Source organism: Lichenostomus cassidix, chromosome 3, assembly GCF_008360975.1.
Source record: "Lichenostomus cassidix isolate B80296 chromosome 3, HeHo_3.0, whole genome shotgun sequence".
In the NCBI taxonomy this organism is placed as follows: domain Eukaryota; kingdom Metazoa; phylum Chordata; class Aves; order Passeriformes; family Meliphagidae; genus Lichenostomus; species Lichenostomus cassidix.
Window position 1 is genome coordinate 44,384,974 of NC_139483.1, and position 17,357 is coordinate 44,402,330.

A 17,357-nucleotide genomic window follows, 5' to 3' on the forward strand; every position below is an offset into this window, starting at 1 on the left:
ATTTAATATTTTGTCCTGGAAACTCAGTCCATTCTCTCTTTATGTGGAATCAGTGTTCTCCCCCTTCCAGTGATAAATAGATATTTCTTCATTGTAGCATTCTCCTCAACTTAACTTCCTAATCAAAAGTTCCTTAATACATCAAACTCTTTTCTTTGTCTTTGTCAGCTACATGGATTTCTTCACCAAGCCTTAGATTTTTTATCAAACTGCAGATTTAAACCAAACTTTTGATAAATATTTTTGGAATTAATGTTTTTTAACTGAGATATTTCCCAAAAATAATCAGTTATTTGGGGCTGACAGCAGGTTTGGGGTGGCTCATCCCCAGATTCTTAGGCACATTAAAAATATGCGGTGCAAAAAGTTCTGTGAGAAAAGTTAATAGTAGAATAGTAGTTTCTAACAGATTTATCTTTTCTAACACTATTAAATTAAACAGAAGTATGAGAACAAAAGGAAAACAATGCAAAGCAGTCAGGAGTTACAGTTTTATTTGCTTGTTTGTTTTATTTTTCACAATACAGATTTGCCAGGGAGTTTTTGACTGATAAGATCTTTATCTAGTCTCCGGAAGGGCACACTCAGTGGATGAATAGGTTACACTGAGACACAAATTTGAAAGTAGAACATTTAAAAAATATCAGCTCTCATGCCTAAGGGTTTAGATCCAACTCTATTAGGGTTAGAAGGAGCTGTAATATGGGGGCATATGTTCATGCATCACTAGTTGTATCTTCCTATAAAGCTTTTATTACTAACCTCTCAAAATGGGATATTAGACTGGATAAGCTAGGAGCTGGAAACTCTGTGGCAGTTTTCTCAATATATATATGGCTGTACTGTAGTTGTTGTCTGAGTTTGAATTTGCTCAACTACATGATACAGCAACAAAATCATCAGTGATTTTGTATGTGGGAAAGAAATTACCTGCCCCTACTTATCAGAAATAATTATCAGTTTCATTTACAAGTGACTTGTTTTATGGGATGTATTTCAGCTGGATAGTGAGAGATGCTCGCCGTCCTGCTCACAGCATTGTCTGCACTGGAAGGAGAACAATTTATTTCTCCCTGCTAGGATAATTACAGTTTCTAGAAGATCTGTTTCTACATTAGTCATTGATTATTCATTTTTCAGTAACAATGGATGAATGGAATTGAGGTTCACAATATCAGGATGGGAATTCAGAGTGCGAACAGATTCCAGGACTCTTCATCTACCTGTTAGGCAAAATATGTGACAATTCTGTGACCTCTGCCTCACACTGTGATTTTTCTGAAGATAATGTCTTGGAAAGAAGTGCTCCTCCACCCAGTGAATGGGCTCAAGGAGAAGTCTGAGTAATGGGCTGGAATGTCATGTACTCAGAGATGAGATTTATTTTCATTTGCATTTGTAAAGAGATACATTTGAAATTTTTAATTTTTTATTTAGAGAACTTTGAAAAAACATTGGAAATAGAGTATACTGGGAAATAGACTAATAGCTTTTGCTCCAAAAATAGCCCATGTGTATTGAATGCATATAATGGGTATATAATTAAACTGAGATTACAGTATATTTATTGCACTGTAATGGAAGTCCCATGCTGTTTCAACTTATAAAATCAAAGTAAGACAAAGCAAGTTTCAAGAGTACTCAAGTTTCTCCAGCAGTTTCAGAGCAGCAGAATTCTCTTCCTACAGTGACCAGCAGTGCAGCAACTAACTGTGCCAGCACTAAAGTGTCATGATTTGGCTCAGAATCAGGCACTGTGCCTTTTAGATAACTGGAAACCACACAATTTACTTACCAATCAGTCTTGCCATTAGTGGGGCATATGGTGACTGAATGAAGTTTGAAGGCTTTCTTCCAGATGCCAAGGTTAGAAACTTTAGAAATATCAATCCTTAGCACAAAAGAAAGCCTCAGGGGATAGCAGAGCTGGCTGCCTGGACTGCTGGACAGAGTGTCATCTTTTTAAAATAAAGACAATAAAATAAATGAAATTCCCTCATACCAGATGTCCTGATGTGAGAACTGTGTAACTTTTTGCTTACCAAGAAGTTGTACTGCAGAAGAAAAGCCTACCTGCGTTGTAAAAATGATGCTAAGAAAGGAAGGCAAATCAGAAAATATATATCTTTTAAACACCGGAAAGCAAAAAATACAAAATACTTTTCTCATGATACTATAAATATTTAGACAAGGCAAGGCTCAATGGAGAGAGGAATAAAATTGAGAGAGTGTGACAATGCTTTTCAGAGTGATCTGCTTTAATATAAATTCTTACTACTGATAATAACATACTATGTTTTCTTTCTGATCTTATAACATTTTTTCAAGATTGTACTGAAACAAAAATTAGTGTATAAACATTTCAAAACATTTTACTGATAAATAGACAGCCTTGACTGACAATGTATTTATATTATTCACAAAAGCTGGGGGATTTTTTCTGCCTTTAGACTACAGTTCAGATTTCTTATATAAGCAGTTGCTAAACTGCTATTACAAATCTTTTGACGTATTAAAGCACTACTATTTATACCACGACGTTTACTTTAACTCCCACCAAGTGAAAAATTAAATACAATGTTGCAGAGAACACAGCAGGGGATTTCACCTTTTAGGAAATGATACAATTTTTGAATTTCCTAATCAAAACTGCTTCTGTTACCATCATGTACAAACCAGGGATTAAGGCATGACAAATAAAGTCATTACTTAATGAGTCATCAAGAATGAGCACATAAAAGATTATAAATTGCAAAGACAATAAGTGTGTTCATGAAACAGAAGCCACAGGATAAGACTCAGGGAATATGAGTTAAAGGAGTCCTTCTAAGTGTCTTAAAATTAGGTCAAGTCTTAAAAGAAGGATGTATGCAAACCATAAGCTTTTGTTTCTCTAATTTCTTATCTTCTCTACGTTGCATTAGGAAGCATGTGTTAGTTGTAGAAGTAATGGCGTGGGAACAGTAAGGATCAAAGCATGTGAGAAGGGCAACATTTCTGAAGAAAATTATACCTGCTGGAGTAAAGATGAAAGAGAGAGGAAGAAAACAAGAAACCAAACAAAAAAACCCAAACAACACTGTGGCATATAGTTCCTTCTTTAAATTCTCCCATGTCTTTCAAACATCTGAATTCTTCCAACTGTTTCGGCCCACCCAGCAAAGATATATTTTCTTTCCTTACAGATCTTTCTCCTCAATTTTTACTTAATTCATTGAGATTTTTTTCTTTTTTCCTTACCCATGTTGTGTTGTAGAGAAGAATTCTGAGAAGCAATTTTTAAGTCAATTTTAGTGTTAATTATATGCTTCATGGTGCAAAACAGTTGAACAGTCACATGAATGTAAAGAGTGACAGACGAACATGACTTTTTCAAAAAAACCCAAAACAGAACAAATTAAATCTGCCTGAAATTCTAAGATCATTTTTCAGTTTAAATACAGAAGATAATTTCATGGGTAATATTTAAATGTTTCATTTTATTCAGGTGTTTTGACTGTAATATAATTGTATTATGTTTTATTAGATCCCTGGAAACTCATCAAGCTCTTGAATACGTGGCATGTCTGTGCCATAAGTACATGAGAATAGAAAGAAAGAGATGTTTCTCCCTGTTTCACCGAAGAACCATCTTTTCTCTGCAATTCTTTCCTCATATTTTGCAGTCTGAGAAGATCTGATGATCCTCCCATTCTAAAGTCAGAGCCTAGCTTTTAGGCTGGGAAAATTTTATGTGAAATACTGACATTATGGACATTTAACATTCTGTGAAACCTTCTCTCAAAGACCACAAAGAGCACAAACTCCTCAGTGGCTTCCAGAAAAGATGAAGATGAATAAATACAAACATATGCATTTTTAACATTTGACTGAAAGTATAGTCGGACATCAATGTACAACATCCTAATGTCTTGGTGCCCTAATACATTCTTCATATCTTTAAAAAATAAATAAAATTAAATTAAATCAAATTATGGATTGGGGGTTTTCCTTTCCCTAACTTATGTCAGCACTCAAAACCAATTTTTGTGGAATATATAGTTCATTAATTTTGCCCTTGGCAAATAGGTGAGTATGAAGCAATCAAGCAGTAAACATAATGATCACTATATAATTATTATGCTTTTAAAATAAAATTACAAGACATGCAAAAGTAGAAAATTGTAGAAATTATTAAATTAGGGGGAAAATTGTAACAGCAGTATTTACTTAATTGGAGTAAATCTTTGTTTTGTCATTCATTATAAGTGAAATCATTCCTCATTGCTTGTCATAATTTCTCCTTTATCTTCCTTTCTCTTTCACTTTCAATTTTACAATATCCTGACTGAGAATCAAGGAGCAGACCTGAATCCAGTAATCAACATGTGGGCACATATATGGATATGTTCCTAGCTTGTTTTTCATGGCTTTCCTTAAAATTCCTAACATTTTAATTTTTGAAAACTACTGGAAATACGGAAGCCTTACTTGAAGGCTTACTTTAAAGCCTTACTTTATTATAAGATTATTTCATTACCTCATATGCACAGAAAATGGGAAGGGTTTGTCTTAATGAGAGGAGGTGCACATTTTACTTTAAAATTTTCTTTTTGGCTGTATAATGCAAATATGCAAAGAATACTAATCAGAAAAATGTAGTCTTCTCTTTCTCCACTCTAAATTAAGAAAAAAGCAAAAACCTATTACTGCTTTTATTTTAACCCATTTAATTATTTTTCCTGGAAAGAGATTAGTTTTCTAATACAACATATAAAAAAATAAAGGCTAAGAAAAAGAATAAACCAAATAACCTTTTAGAACCTGATATCTGTTTTCACTTGGTTATGGGAAAGTTAAGAATAAAGGAATATTGTGCAATGTGGCTTCGAATTAATTCTTTAAGTGAAGTATTCAGCAAAAAAAGTAAGAGCATATAACTGTTTAAATAAGGAAAACTCTTTATTTAAAGGTGAGAAGAAACTTTCTGCTGAACATGTGCATATCAAAGAAGAATCAGAAATTAAGGCTTTATACTGAACGTATTTGAAAGAACAAATTGGATTTCTATATCAGCACAAGTGAGACACACTGTTGAAGGGTTTTCCTTCTTTTTCTAGCACAGTTCAGCTTGTGAAAGGTAAAAATCAAGATCTAACTGTGAACAATTAAACAGATTTTAGCAGTGCATGACGAATAGCAATGCATGTTGACTATGTTTACCTCTATCTCACCTGTGCTTTCAATGGGAACACACTAGCTAGAAGTGAAGTAAATCAGGAAGAAATAAAAGAAATCTGTACAAAAAAATCTGTAAGCTTTCTACATAAAGCAGGTTTTAATTATCTCATTAAAATGTGCAAATAAATCATTCCTAATCAAAATATTCCCTAAGTTGAGAAGTCCCATTAAAACAAATCCTCTCAAAAATTTTTAACTGGGGAAGGAAAAATGTTTGAGAAAAAAAATTATCTTTCCATCTCTGCAGTGTTTATAAGGCTGAAGAAAACCTGCGGATTTATGTGCAAAACCTCAATTCCTTTGTGTTTCCCCAGAGAGTATAAAATAACTTCACATAAACAGCTCCTTTTCCTTAGGCCTGTCAATAAAATTCTGAAATTCTCTTTAATTTAACTATCAGCTAAAAGTATTTATCCAGCCCCTGGTTTTAAAGGTTGCACAGTCCCTTAACACTAACAGTAGTACAGGCACCTGTGTCACACTAATTTTTAAGCCAGAAGTTCTTGGCAAATATGCTTTTGTTGCTTCTTGATCTCCTGGAAAGTCAGCTAAGCTTCCATGTGGATTGTTCCTCAGGGTAAGATTAAAAAGGAAAGAAAATATGCTTTACTGTAAAGCTGCTGGTTCTGCTGGAACTCTACAGCAAAGAGCAAATTGTGCATCAAGGGGGAAAACCAGAGTTGCATAGGGGAAAGAAGAGGTGAATATCTGCTGAATAAGGCAGTGATGACAGTTATCTGTTAGAAATTACATGTATATTTGGTGCATACTTTTTCCTTATTACCTCTCAGAAGACTTTCAGAAAGGCAATAAGGTGCTCTGCTTTATTGTTAGCCCAACCTCTTATACTGTCAATACTTACCAAAGCATACAAAACAGTTTCATTTCTGGCGAATAACTCATGAGCTTGGATCAAAATATTTCTTCTGTCCTGTGGTTAAGCCAACTAAACTAACTTGGTGGCATTGTACCTACTAAAACCCATGTTCTTTACAGGTGGTTTAATGTGTTTTAGTGTAATCCTCCTCAAAAATGAATAATTCATGGCTTTGCATGCCTCAAGACATGTAGCAAAGGAGAAAATCAGCATAAATATATAGGGGTTTTTTTTGTTACTATTATTTCATAAGATGGTGGTCATTTACAGGGAAAACCTCGTATGCCTTCACTAAGAGACAAGACTTTACCTTCAGTGTGAGTTTTAACAATTTTATAATTATATGCTTAACAAACAAATATGATTGAAAACCTAATCTTCCACACAATATTTATTGTAATATGTGAATGTTGTAGATTATAGCTATTTAGGCAAATTAAATAGCCTCATTCTTTATTTCCAATTTGAGAATATCTATTAAATATATGACATTTCAGTGCAGATGAGGACAACAGAAAATGTGAGTGCTCATTAACAAATTTCAATCTTTATAACAGAAAAGAAAAAAGGTAAACATTTTTTTTCACATATTACTGATTGAAAATATGTCACCTGAGTCACTTATCTGATTTTTTATTCCATTTCTCAGATGAGAGGGAGGATGGATACTTGGAAAATTTGACTGACAGCCAGAAGAGCTAAATTTTGTGTTTTTCTCCACCAAAAACATCCTGGAAGCTCCTTCAAAGGCCATCTGACTCATTTGTGTCAAAACTTTCCAGGTACAGTGTGATTTTTGGCCCTTAAAACAGGCTTGTGGTGGTCTGTTTCAAGTGCAGACATTAAGGATAGATGTGATGAAAGACCTGTCCATGAGGACATGCTGTCTAACAGATTTCAAGCAGCTCTGGGTAGGACAGATGCACAAGGAAAAGTAACAGATGGACAATCTTTGCACCAGGGATTGGCATTTTTGGAGTGAGCCTGAGCATAAGGCAAAGGACAAAGTGTTTGACATCCTCAGTACCAGGGCATGGAGCCTGGGGAACGGAGAAGCTTACAGTGGTGTCTTTTGGGAACAGTCTAAGCCAAGAGGGTTCAGATCACCATCACTGTGGAGAAGGGCATTGATGGGGTCCATACCCTGCACAGCCAGCAGAGTTCAGACTAGAAAGCACATCTAAAGAAGACTAATTCAAACATCTTTGTACTTTCACCTATTCATTCTGTTTCCCTTTAGGCAACAGTAGTTTTACTAGATACCAAGACTCATTCCATGTTTGATATAGAAATGCTCCAAACAAATGGTTGAGGGATTTCCTATATTTTGGTCAATAACCTAAACAAACCCACAAGTGTTAGCTACTTCTCAGTGACAACCCATAAGAACTAAAACACAAGGCAGGCTCTGTTTAAAGTATTTGTGCAGCAGATTCTCATGTGTGACAAAGGACCAGGGAGAAATTCAACTATGCACTTCCTAGTTCCTAGATCTGACTGTGTGCCCTGGTCATGTCCCAGGCACATATGGAGTGAGACCCTCGGGCATGTATTAAGTTTTGTGTTTCATTTTCTGTCCCCTGTCTGCCTCCATCACTTATCACTCACTCTGTTCCAGTATTCATTGAAAAACAGTCTTGAGAATGAATGCACAAGGAGTCACAGTAGATCTCAGCAAGTGAGAGAGGCCCAGCCTTCAACAGATGTAGGCTCCATTTAGAGGTCAGAATTAGTAATCATCCAGAGCATCTTTTAAAGAAATTGGTCCTGGTATGCTACAGCATGCATTTCAAACCCTAACTATGCTATGAGCAGACATAGCTGTTCTTAATGAAGCTCAGGCCTTTTAAAAAGTTTTGTTTCTTTGCTTGTTTTGTTTTTTTCTTTCAAAATCTTTAAAAATGTATGAAGCCCCAAGAAAATCAGTATTAGATTCTGCCTAGACTTCAATTCATGTACGTTTCATTTCAGTGGTGTATTCCTAAAGGGATAAAAGAACAGTGATTCTTTTATCACAACACTCAAGATCAGGCAAAGAAAAATTCCTTGGACAGTAAGTGCTCCTATCTGACTGCTAAAATCAAAAGCTTGTAAACCAGTCTGTGACAAACTCTAAAGGAGGATCTTTAAAATCTCTGTTGCCTCCTCCAGTTTCTTCCCTGCTCTTGTATTCCAGCGTCACACTTATGTTTCCCATGACAAATCTAGCTGCAGTCCAGTCTCAGCTATTTCTCAGTGGCTAAAGTACAGCTGCACAATGGCCCCTTTTTGGTGTATATGACTTCCACACAACCTGTGTCGTCAGCATATCATAAATCATTCTAAGCTGTCACTCACTGCTGTTCCTTTTTCTGCTGACTTCCCTGTATGTTACTGCTCATAAATACACAGGATAGGAAATGCTTATACATGTTCAAACTATAGACTAAATACATTGTTTATGACCCTTTCATCACAAAGACCTCTAAATCATATCCTTTACATACACACAGGTTTTGCTACTTCTTCTCAATAATGTGCTATATCCTTTCTTTTTCTAAAGATTTGAAGTGAGTTTGGTGACCTGAGAGAAGCTGCATTTTCAGAAAAACCTAAGCATTTATCAGAAGAGTATCAGACATTTTTATAAAAACATAGATACTCCTAATTAATATGTTTCTGAATAACAGCCTGAAAATATTTTACCTTGTGCAGAATATCTTACAATGACATGAGCTCTAAATGCAAGTACAAATTAGGAGAGCATAACAAAAACATAAATTGTATATATTGCTTTCTGTGCAAATATTCATTATTGAAAACTGAGTAAGAAAAACCCAAGATTCTCCTGTTTTTTATGATGTACTAAAGGAACAACAATAACTGAAGGTTAATTAATACGGAGATTTCAATAACAAATTCAATAACAGGGCTTCAGATTCAAGTACTATGTTATCTTAATTGCAAAATCTAAAAGGCTTTTCTTTCACAGTTGATTTATGTAGCTTCATCTCTTATATTTCCCAACAGATTTCAAATTTTCTAGTTCATTGGCTGAACCAAAATGACGCATTACTTACTACATATTACACAAACCAAAAAATATTACTTGTCTATCTATCTAAATACCCAGGTTTTTGAAATTTTCTTTGCTCGGTTATATTTTTTTTCTCAAAAAGAAATAATACTTGACCGTGTATTAAACAATTTTTAAATTATTTCTGTCTCTAAAATTATTTGCCTCAGGGACAATTTTAGAGAGAAGTGTTTATGATGTAAAAATATTAAAGAGATTGGCAAAATTTCAACCAATTCTTTGTCTTTCAGTTTCAGAAACATGCAGGGGGGCTGTTCATGTAATTTCTTTAACTCAGTGGGAAGGAGAAGTTATTACAGGAAAGCCCTTAAGTCTCAACTAGATTGGAGAGTACTTGATAAATACTGATGAGCCAAAAATTCCTTCTGGCCCTATAGTACTTTTCTTGATGTACTTGATATCAAGGAACATCATCTGAGGAGTCATCTAATATGAATGCAAGACTGGTCAGCAACACAGAATAAAGTAAGGCTTTCAAGTAGGGTAATCAATAAGTTAAAAAAGGTCCTCGTGATTACTTTTTCTACCAGGTAAATTCAAGGGGTTTTTTATTACAAACAAACATACCATCCTTCCTTTCTTTCTTTCTTTCTTCCTTTCTTCCTTTCTTCCTTTCTTTCTTTCTTTCTTTCTTCCTTTCTTCCTTTCTTCCTTTCTTCCTTTCTTCCTTTCTTCCTTTCTTCCTTTCTTCCTTTCTTTCTTTTCTTTCTCTCTTTCTTTCTCTTTTCCCAACACCTCCTTTTTATCACGCGTAAGTCTTGCAGAAATATCCTCTCTGGCAGTCCAGTGCTGCTCCTTTTTCTTCAATGTTTGTTTGCCTTTGCAGACTGTATGCAATCCAGTGGCAGGATTTCTTCTATCACATTCAGAACATCATGGTACTGATTAAAACCTTTGACATACTCCATAGAAAATAGCTGTAACATTTAAGACCCAATTGTTCACAACCACTCCTTCTTCCCCTTCTAACCTATAAACGAATTTTGTCCATCATGGGTCACAAAGGAGAAACTTTTGCCTAGGCTTTTACCTATCTGCATTAGCATGTTATTCAATTCTGCACCTGCAGCTAGCAAATGCATGGAGAGTATTAACTCTTTGGATCACTAGGCACTCAAACATTTTTCTCTGTCAAAAGCCGTCACTGGCATTTCACTTAAGTGATCTGGGCAGGTTGTCTGTGGCTGTTAAACACTGTAATTTCCTTAAAGTTAAGACACCTTGTTCAGCGAAGATTCTGTTGTCAGCCAGGCTTAAGTAGTAGTGATGCAATCCAAGGTGTTTTCTAGCAGTGACACCAATTTCCTGCCTGATGCTAATCTGGACAACTTGCTTTCTTCTGCTGTTAAAGATTTCAGGGACAGACTATCACAGTTAAAGCTCTTCCCTGCATTTACTTCTAAAGTCTCTTCTTTTACTTGTGTCCCAGTCCTGTCAACCTGCAAAGAGCTCTTTTTCTGAGCAATAGATTAGAGATGGTCAGGAAGTAGCTCCACTTCTTGATGTTGAAATTCCTTTCTTTATTCAATCTTTTCCTTTCTGTCTCCACCTTAAAAACAACATCTTTTTGCAAATTCTTTCTGACTAACTAAATAATACTTATGTTTGTGCTGAGGGAAATACGAGGCTGGACATTCCCATGCTGCATGGAAAATTCTTCTAGAAAAGCAACATAGAAATACCCAAGAATAACCATCACTAGTAAAAGAATGTCAGTAACAAATGAACATGCCAGGTATATTGGGCTTTCTTAAATGCTTAATAAGACACACTTAAAAAAGCTAAATATTAAGGTTGCAGAGCAGTAACTTGAGTTTCCATGGGACCTTGGACAAATAATCCTTCACTCATGGAACACAACCCAGCCGGCAGCCTGAGCCACGTGTCTGCTCTGCCTCAGGGGTGCAGCAAATCTGAACTTGTGGTGATGGACTGGTTTGGGGTGATTCACATGGCAAGTGCTATGTATTAGGTAATAGAAAGGAGTATAGATCTCTTTTATGTGAAATTTAGGCACTGAGAATATCAACTAAATGAAATTGAAGTGCTGCCTTGACCTTTTACTGTTTCACAACACCTGGCTTAATCAGCAACCTCTGACATCTTACCGGAAAAACCAGACCTTTCTTTTTACCTTACAGTAGGAGACGATTGAAATGCAATTACAGTCACACTTTGTACATAACTGGATTTCCTCATGACTTCCAAAAGATTTCTGAAAACAAATGGCCTGTGCTCACCTTTCCTTTAGCTGAATACACCCTATGGGTGTCTCCAACACTGAGCTCTTTTGTTCTTAGAAAGATTATTTCAAGTTGTATCCATTCTCTGAAACCTGGAGAGATGAAATCTCCTACATACATTTTTCCAGTGCTCTAAGTTACTGGCTTTGCAGTGACTGCTGTAGGTTGAATATGGTGGGAACAGTGTGTGGCTAATTATTCCTCAGCTCAACCTTTGATTTCCAAAGACTTGCGGAGTAACGCCTATAAGGACAGTAATTTTGGAGGGGCTAGACTCAAACCTGAATTTACTCAGACTTTGTCTGGCAACTGCAATTATTGATTCCCTGGATTTGCTTCCAGGTCTCCCCTAGGTAAACAGCACCTGCCTTACAGAATGTTGTAAATGGCCCTGATCCTCCATAGTATATTTTTGGGTTTATGTCAGGTATCGAGCCCATGTATCTCAGGTTTCTCTGGTATAAGTTGGCATAAAGTCTGGGTCTTTCAGTCTAACTCACCAGTGCCTGGCTCCTTATCCGTCACCTTTGGTAAACTCTAGCCAGCTGCCCCTGTCCTCCTAAAACCAGCTCTGCTTATCAGAAATGTCTCAAAGCTGTCCCAATCCTTTGTAAGTTTCACTCAAAGTTCAAAGGCAAGCAAATACCACATAATGTGGAATTTTTAAGCCTTTCCTCCTATTTGTTTAAACCACACAGCTGAAAGTAAATCTCTCCTGGCACACCTACAGCAAATCTGTTATTCAGCTAAAACCTAGGCTTTGTGACTACTTGCTTCATTAACTTATTCTTTACCTTTTCGACAAGAGAGGGAAGAAGATGCAGGTAACACCTGTGCCTTATCGAGGCTCACTATATATTAAAGTATATAGTATTACATTTTAATTTATCAGAATTAATGACAAGCATATGGAGAGCTACTTGAGGTGACCACATCTGGCACAGAATATTACCTCCTTTTAAGAACAGTACTAGGAGAAAATTTTCAGACCTTTCTAAAACCAATTTTTTCAGGCATCTTGTTTCAGTTGAAGTTATTCAGATTCTGGTCATGCAGCCTTTAAATGCCAATATGTAAGATGCTGAGAGAACAGCAGCAATATTTATCTGAGCATGCAACAGTATTTATACTTCATTTCTGGTAATGCATTTAGCATGTCATTAAAATGTTCATTAAGAGCTCCTAGAATCACAACTTCAAAATAAAAAGCTAATGTTTTATTAGCTACAGTGATATCCAGAGCATTTCCTGAAAGTAAGTTATCAATTCTCAATTCTTGTCACCCATAATATAGATTATTTATTTAAAATGTAATTAATTTTTCCTCAGAATCCAACAGACAGAGATTCACCATTGAGGTATCTGAATATATTCAAGAAAAGACCCTTAATTCCATACATATTAAAGCACATGACCATGTTATAGGTCTTAAAACTGACTCAGAGTGCCTTTCTAAGTGGCACCTGATCCAGAGTAGAGGTGACACTGTAATGATATTTGTAGTCGTGCAATATGATTCTCTGAACAAGAATTCTATTTAATAGTTATGGGAAAGTAGCAATATATATTCCATTCCAAGAAGATGCTATAAATTTTGTCAAGAAAAACAGTAATTTAAAAAAGGTATTTTAAAGTTGCATTTATGGCACTTATTTTTTTTTTTCAGTATATGAATATTTATACATACTGCTTATATCAAGGATTTGCACTATAATATTAAAATTATGTCATTGAGCTGAAGAATCTTATGACTGATCCAGTAAGAATGAGAACTTAAAATGATGCTTTTATTACATGATTTTCCTTGATTGTCACTAATATGTATTCATTCAATGGGTAAAAGAGCATATTATGGATTTGTTCACAAAGCATTTTTTTTTTTACATCTATAAGTGGTGACATTTCCAAGAGGGTGGGATTCTTTTATCTCACATATCCAGCTCTTAGGATACTATGGGGAGCAAGTCTAAGACATAAGATACAAGTAAACAAAGAAGCAAATCAGAAACACCAATTATTTTAAAGGAAAAATAAGAGTGTAATAGGTTATCAGCCTGGCTAAACAATGGGCTCTTCTTGGACCTAGAGAAATGAGTGGGAGGTTTACAGAAGGCAGGAACTAGGTCAGATTCAAGGGGAAAATGATAACATAATAACACAAAGGGACAAAATCAGGAGGTACAGGGCACAAAAAAAGACCAAGCTAGCAAAGGACATAAAAATTGACAAGAGAGGCAACATAAGTGATAAGGGAAAATGATGTGGGAAATGTATATTGTAATATATGCTGTAGGAAAATGTCATGCTGCAGATAAACAGAGAGTGAAATTTATTTGTAAATGGCATAAAGAATGTGAACAGATGGATGACATTCCTTGCCTCAATGTTTTCAAAGAATTAATGTCATCTGCAATCAGGTGACTGACACAAGTTCTTTTAACGACAAAAAGATACTACTTTAACCTAGAAAAAGGAAAGGGTGTAGTGAACACTTATGGAAATTAGAGATTTTTAAATTATTTGCTACAATAAACCTTATTGTATATAATTTAAAGTGGTGATCTACGCAATATGTTTTAGTGATTACTCTAAAGAGTTATTGGAATATGGTGAGATACTGGGTGACTAATGAGAAACAAAATAAGACTACTCTGCAGCAAAGTATGGTCTGTGAAAACGGAATTATAAATGAACCACTTGCCTTTAATTTCTCAGGAAAATGGTAGGAACAAACAAATGCCAAGAAGAAACAATGATCAGCAGACAGAAAAGATTTATGAAGAACAAATCATATCAAAGGAATGTGATTTCTTGCTGTAATAGAGAAATAAGACTCATGAGAAGAAGCAACAGGTATCCATTACTTATATGTTAATACAATGTTATTTCACAGAAAATTCTCATAAACAACCTGGGGGCAAGTGGTCTAGATAAAGCTCTCAGAAGCTGGCTAGGAGACTTGTAATGGAGTTCACTGTCAAAGGGAAAAACACATGTATTGAACTTCTACAAGTGCCTACTGACTCTAGTACTGGCTGCTGTAGTTAAGCAAACTGAAACTTGAAGAGAATGCGTTAATGGAGTAGGATTGAATTGGATCTTGATAAGCTAGAGAAAAAGCCTGAAAAAATTAAGATTGAATTCAGTAAAGACAAATGTAAAGTTTTCTACATTGGTGTGAGCACTCTGTGGCATAACTACAAGCTGTGAAATGTCTCATTTGGTGGCAGTGTTACAGAAAAAGTCCTTCAAGTAACATGGATTACAAGATGACTGTGACTCAAACATTGACGTTTTTGGAAAGGACATATAAAATGGATTAAAAGGATGTATAAACAGCAGTGTAACTGTATCTTAAGATCATTGCTCAGTTTTAGACACCTTGATTCATGAAAGATATTGATCAGTTGCACAAAATCCAGTGAATGATCAAAGGTTTAGAAAACATCAAAACCTACAAAAAACATTGAAACAGTTATTTAAAATCCAGGGGAGATAAGGCTGTAGAGGAAACTGACAGTAGCCTTTAAAAGTATAAAAGACTGCTGCACAGAGGAAGAGAACAATTTTCTCTTTATCATGCACAGAGCAAGAAACAGTGCTCTTAAACCACAGCAAGAAAGATTCAGTTTAGATGTCAGGAAAACCTTTCTAACAATAAAGGTAGTAACACACTAGAACAAATTGCTTTGGATGCTGTAGAAATCATTTGAAGTGTTTGAGAATAGGTTAAAAAAACACCAGTAAAGGCCACCTATAGATGGTCAGGCCATAAAGGGATGGAAAAGCATGATGCACTGTTTTTTCCAGGTCTATTTTTTGTTTCTGTGGACTGGCTAGAAAAGAACACTAGCCATGGATTGAAATTGTACAAGGTTGTGTCAAGTACAACTGAATCCTGTAATGGATTTTTAATGCAAACAGCAGGGAGACAAAGTGAGAATGCTTGCCAAGCAGCTTGGGCTACTGATGAGGTTATCAAGAAATGTGTTACAAGGAATGCTCCTGATTCTGAAACAGTTTTCACCTCCTACCTGGGAAAGTGGGACAGCTGCCTACAGACCTCAGCATTTTCCTTTGTTCCTTCTATAGCATTTCAAGGCTTGAATGTACACTTATTGTATTAAAATCCCTTCCTGTTACTGAAGTCAGTGTCTCTAACAACCCTCTTGGTGATCTAAGCTGCTTTATAATGCATATTCTAGAAGTTCGTCTGAAAAATACTCAAGTCTTGTGACTTAACTTCTTCCAGACAAATTGTTTGATAAACTATAGCTAAAGAACATGATTCCTAAGCTCCTGCTGATGATTGGTTGTTAAGGACACACATTCTTGCTGTTCATGATATGTAGCTGATTCAATATTATTTGCTTCTACTATGAAATACAATGAGATGCCCAGAAAGACCATCTCCACAGTCATTCCAAATAAGCATTTTACAATATTTTCAAGGTTATAATTTTAGACTTTATAGGAAACATAATGGGTATGTCTAAGACCAAGAACCACAAGGTACTTTTAATCACCCTTTTCTCTTTAGGACACAAAGAACTGGCTAATGCTTGTTTCCTGTTTTCCTCATGCCAGGAGTTGAAGAAAATCCACTGCTGAGAGAACTTCAATGAATGTACAGCTTTGGCATTCCATCCCTACTGCCTAATGTACTATTAACACTTTAATAACATGCTAAAATCTTTCATCAGCTGCATCAGAATACCAACAGTATCTCCATTTGCCTTCATCAGGATCCAAGCTCTATCTTCACAGCTCAACATAGCAACCTCCACTCTATGTCTTCAGCTTCCTCAAAACCTATAAGTGACCCAGATGCTTCTACTTTAAATATAGTTAGAAGAGTGATGTAATATACATGATTTCAGTCCTCTGTAAAAAAAATTGTAGTCACACTCATGGCCTTTGTTTGTTTGATACCTTCTACTGATATAATATTTCAACTGCTTTGTATGGTTTTTCAATGGGGATCACAGGGAAGTTTTATGTGCTCATTTATATAACTTTCATGTGCTCTCTCACAGCACAGTACTTTACCACAGCAAGTCCTGATTTATGAGAAGAAAAATAATGTGCTTTTGCATAAAAAAAGAAGTAAGTTCTAGAAAGTCTTTTCTTGGGATGATATATTATTCATTTATCAAAAATATATTCACAAAATTATGTGTGGACTCTGAAAATATCATCAGCTTTGGCATGAATAATGGTTACCTCTCTTTGTTCTTGTGAACTCTTCAGCAAAAAATTACAGATGCTACTTGAGATCAGTACATGAGCAATACATGAAAATCTGATGATGTAAAAGAGCTGCACTGTGGACTAACAAATAAAATGCATGTCATCCAAAATACAACCTAGAGGTAATCTGCAAACATCTAGTAAGTGAGAGGTATAGAGCCCAATTATAATTGCAAGAAGTAGTGCAAATATAAAGGGCGAAAACCAATTTGAGTTTACCAGCAATTGTCTATAACCTGAGGCCAAATGATGCAGCAGGAAACTCAACATGACCCAGTGCACAAGTGTCCATTCATTTACTACAGGCTGCCTGCAAGCTGTTGACATAATTGCTGTCACAAATAGCAGACTGATCTGTAGAATCCAGTCTCTCATCTCTCACAGAGTTCAGAGGTGTTTGCATTCGGTGGCCTCACTGGCACTAATTAGTAAGGGAAGGCAAATAAATAAATCCTTTTTATCTTTTTTTTCCCAACTCTGTGTAAAATCTGGACATACTGTTGAACAGTGGGGGATGATAAACATTAGAAATGCCTATTTATATCTTTGTCTTGGCGTGATCACAGAACTCAAAGGAAGCCAATTAGTACTGAGAATATATCCCCGTGCTTAAAAGTAAATTGTCTCTTAAATAAAATATTTAGTAAAACTAAATCAAAGGTATAGTCAAGTGCTAACATCTCTGAACTAA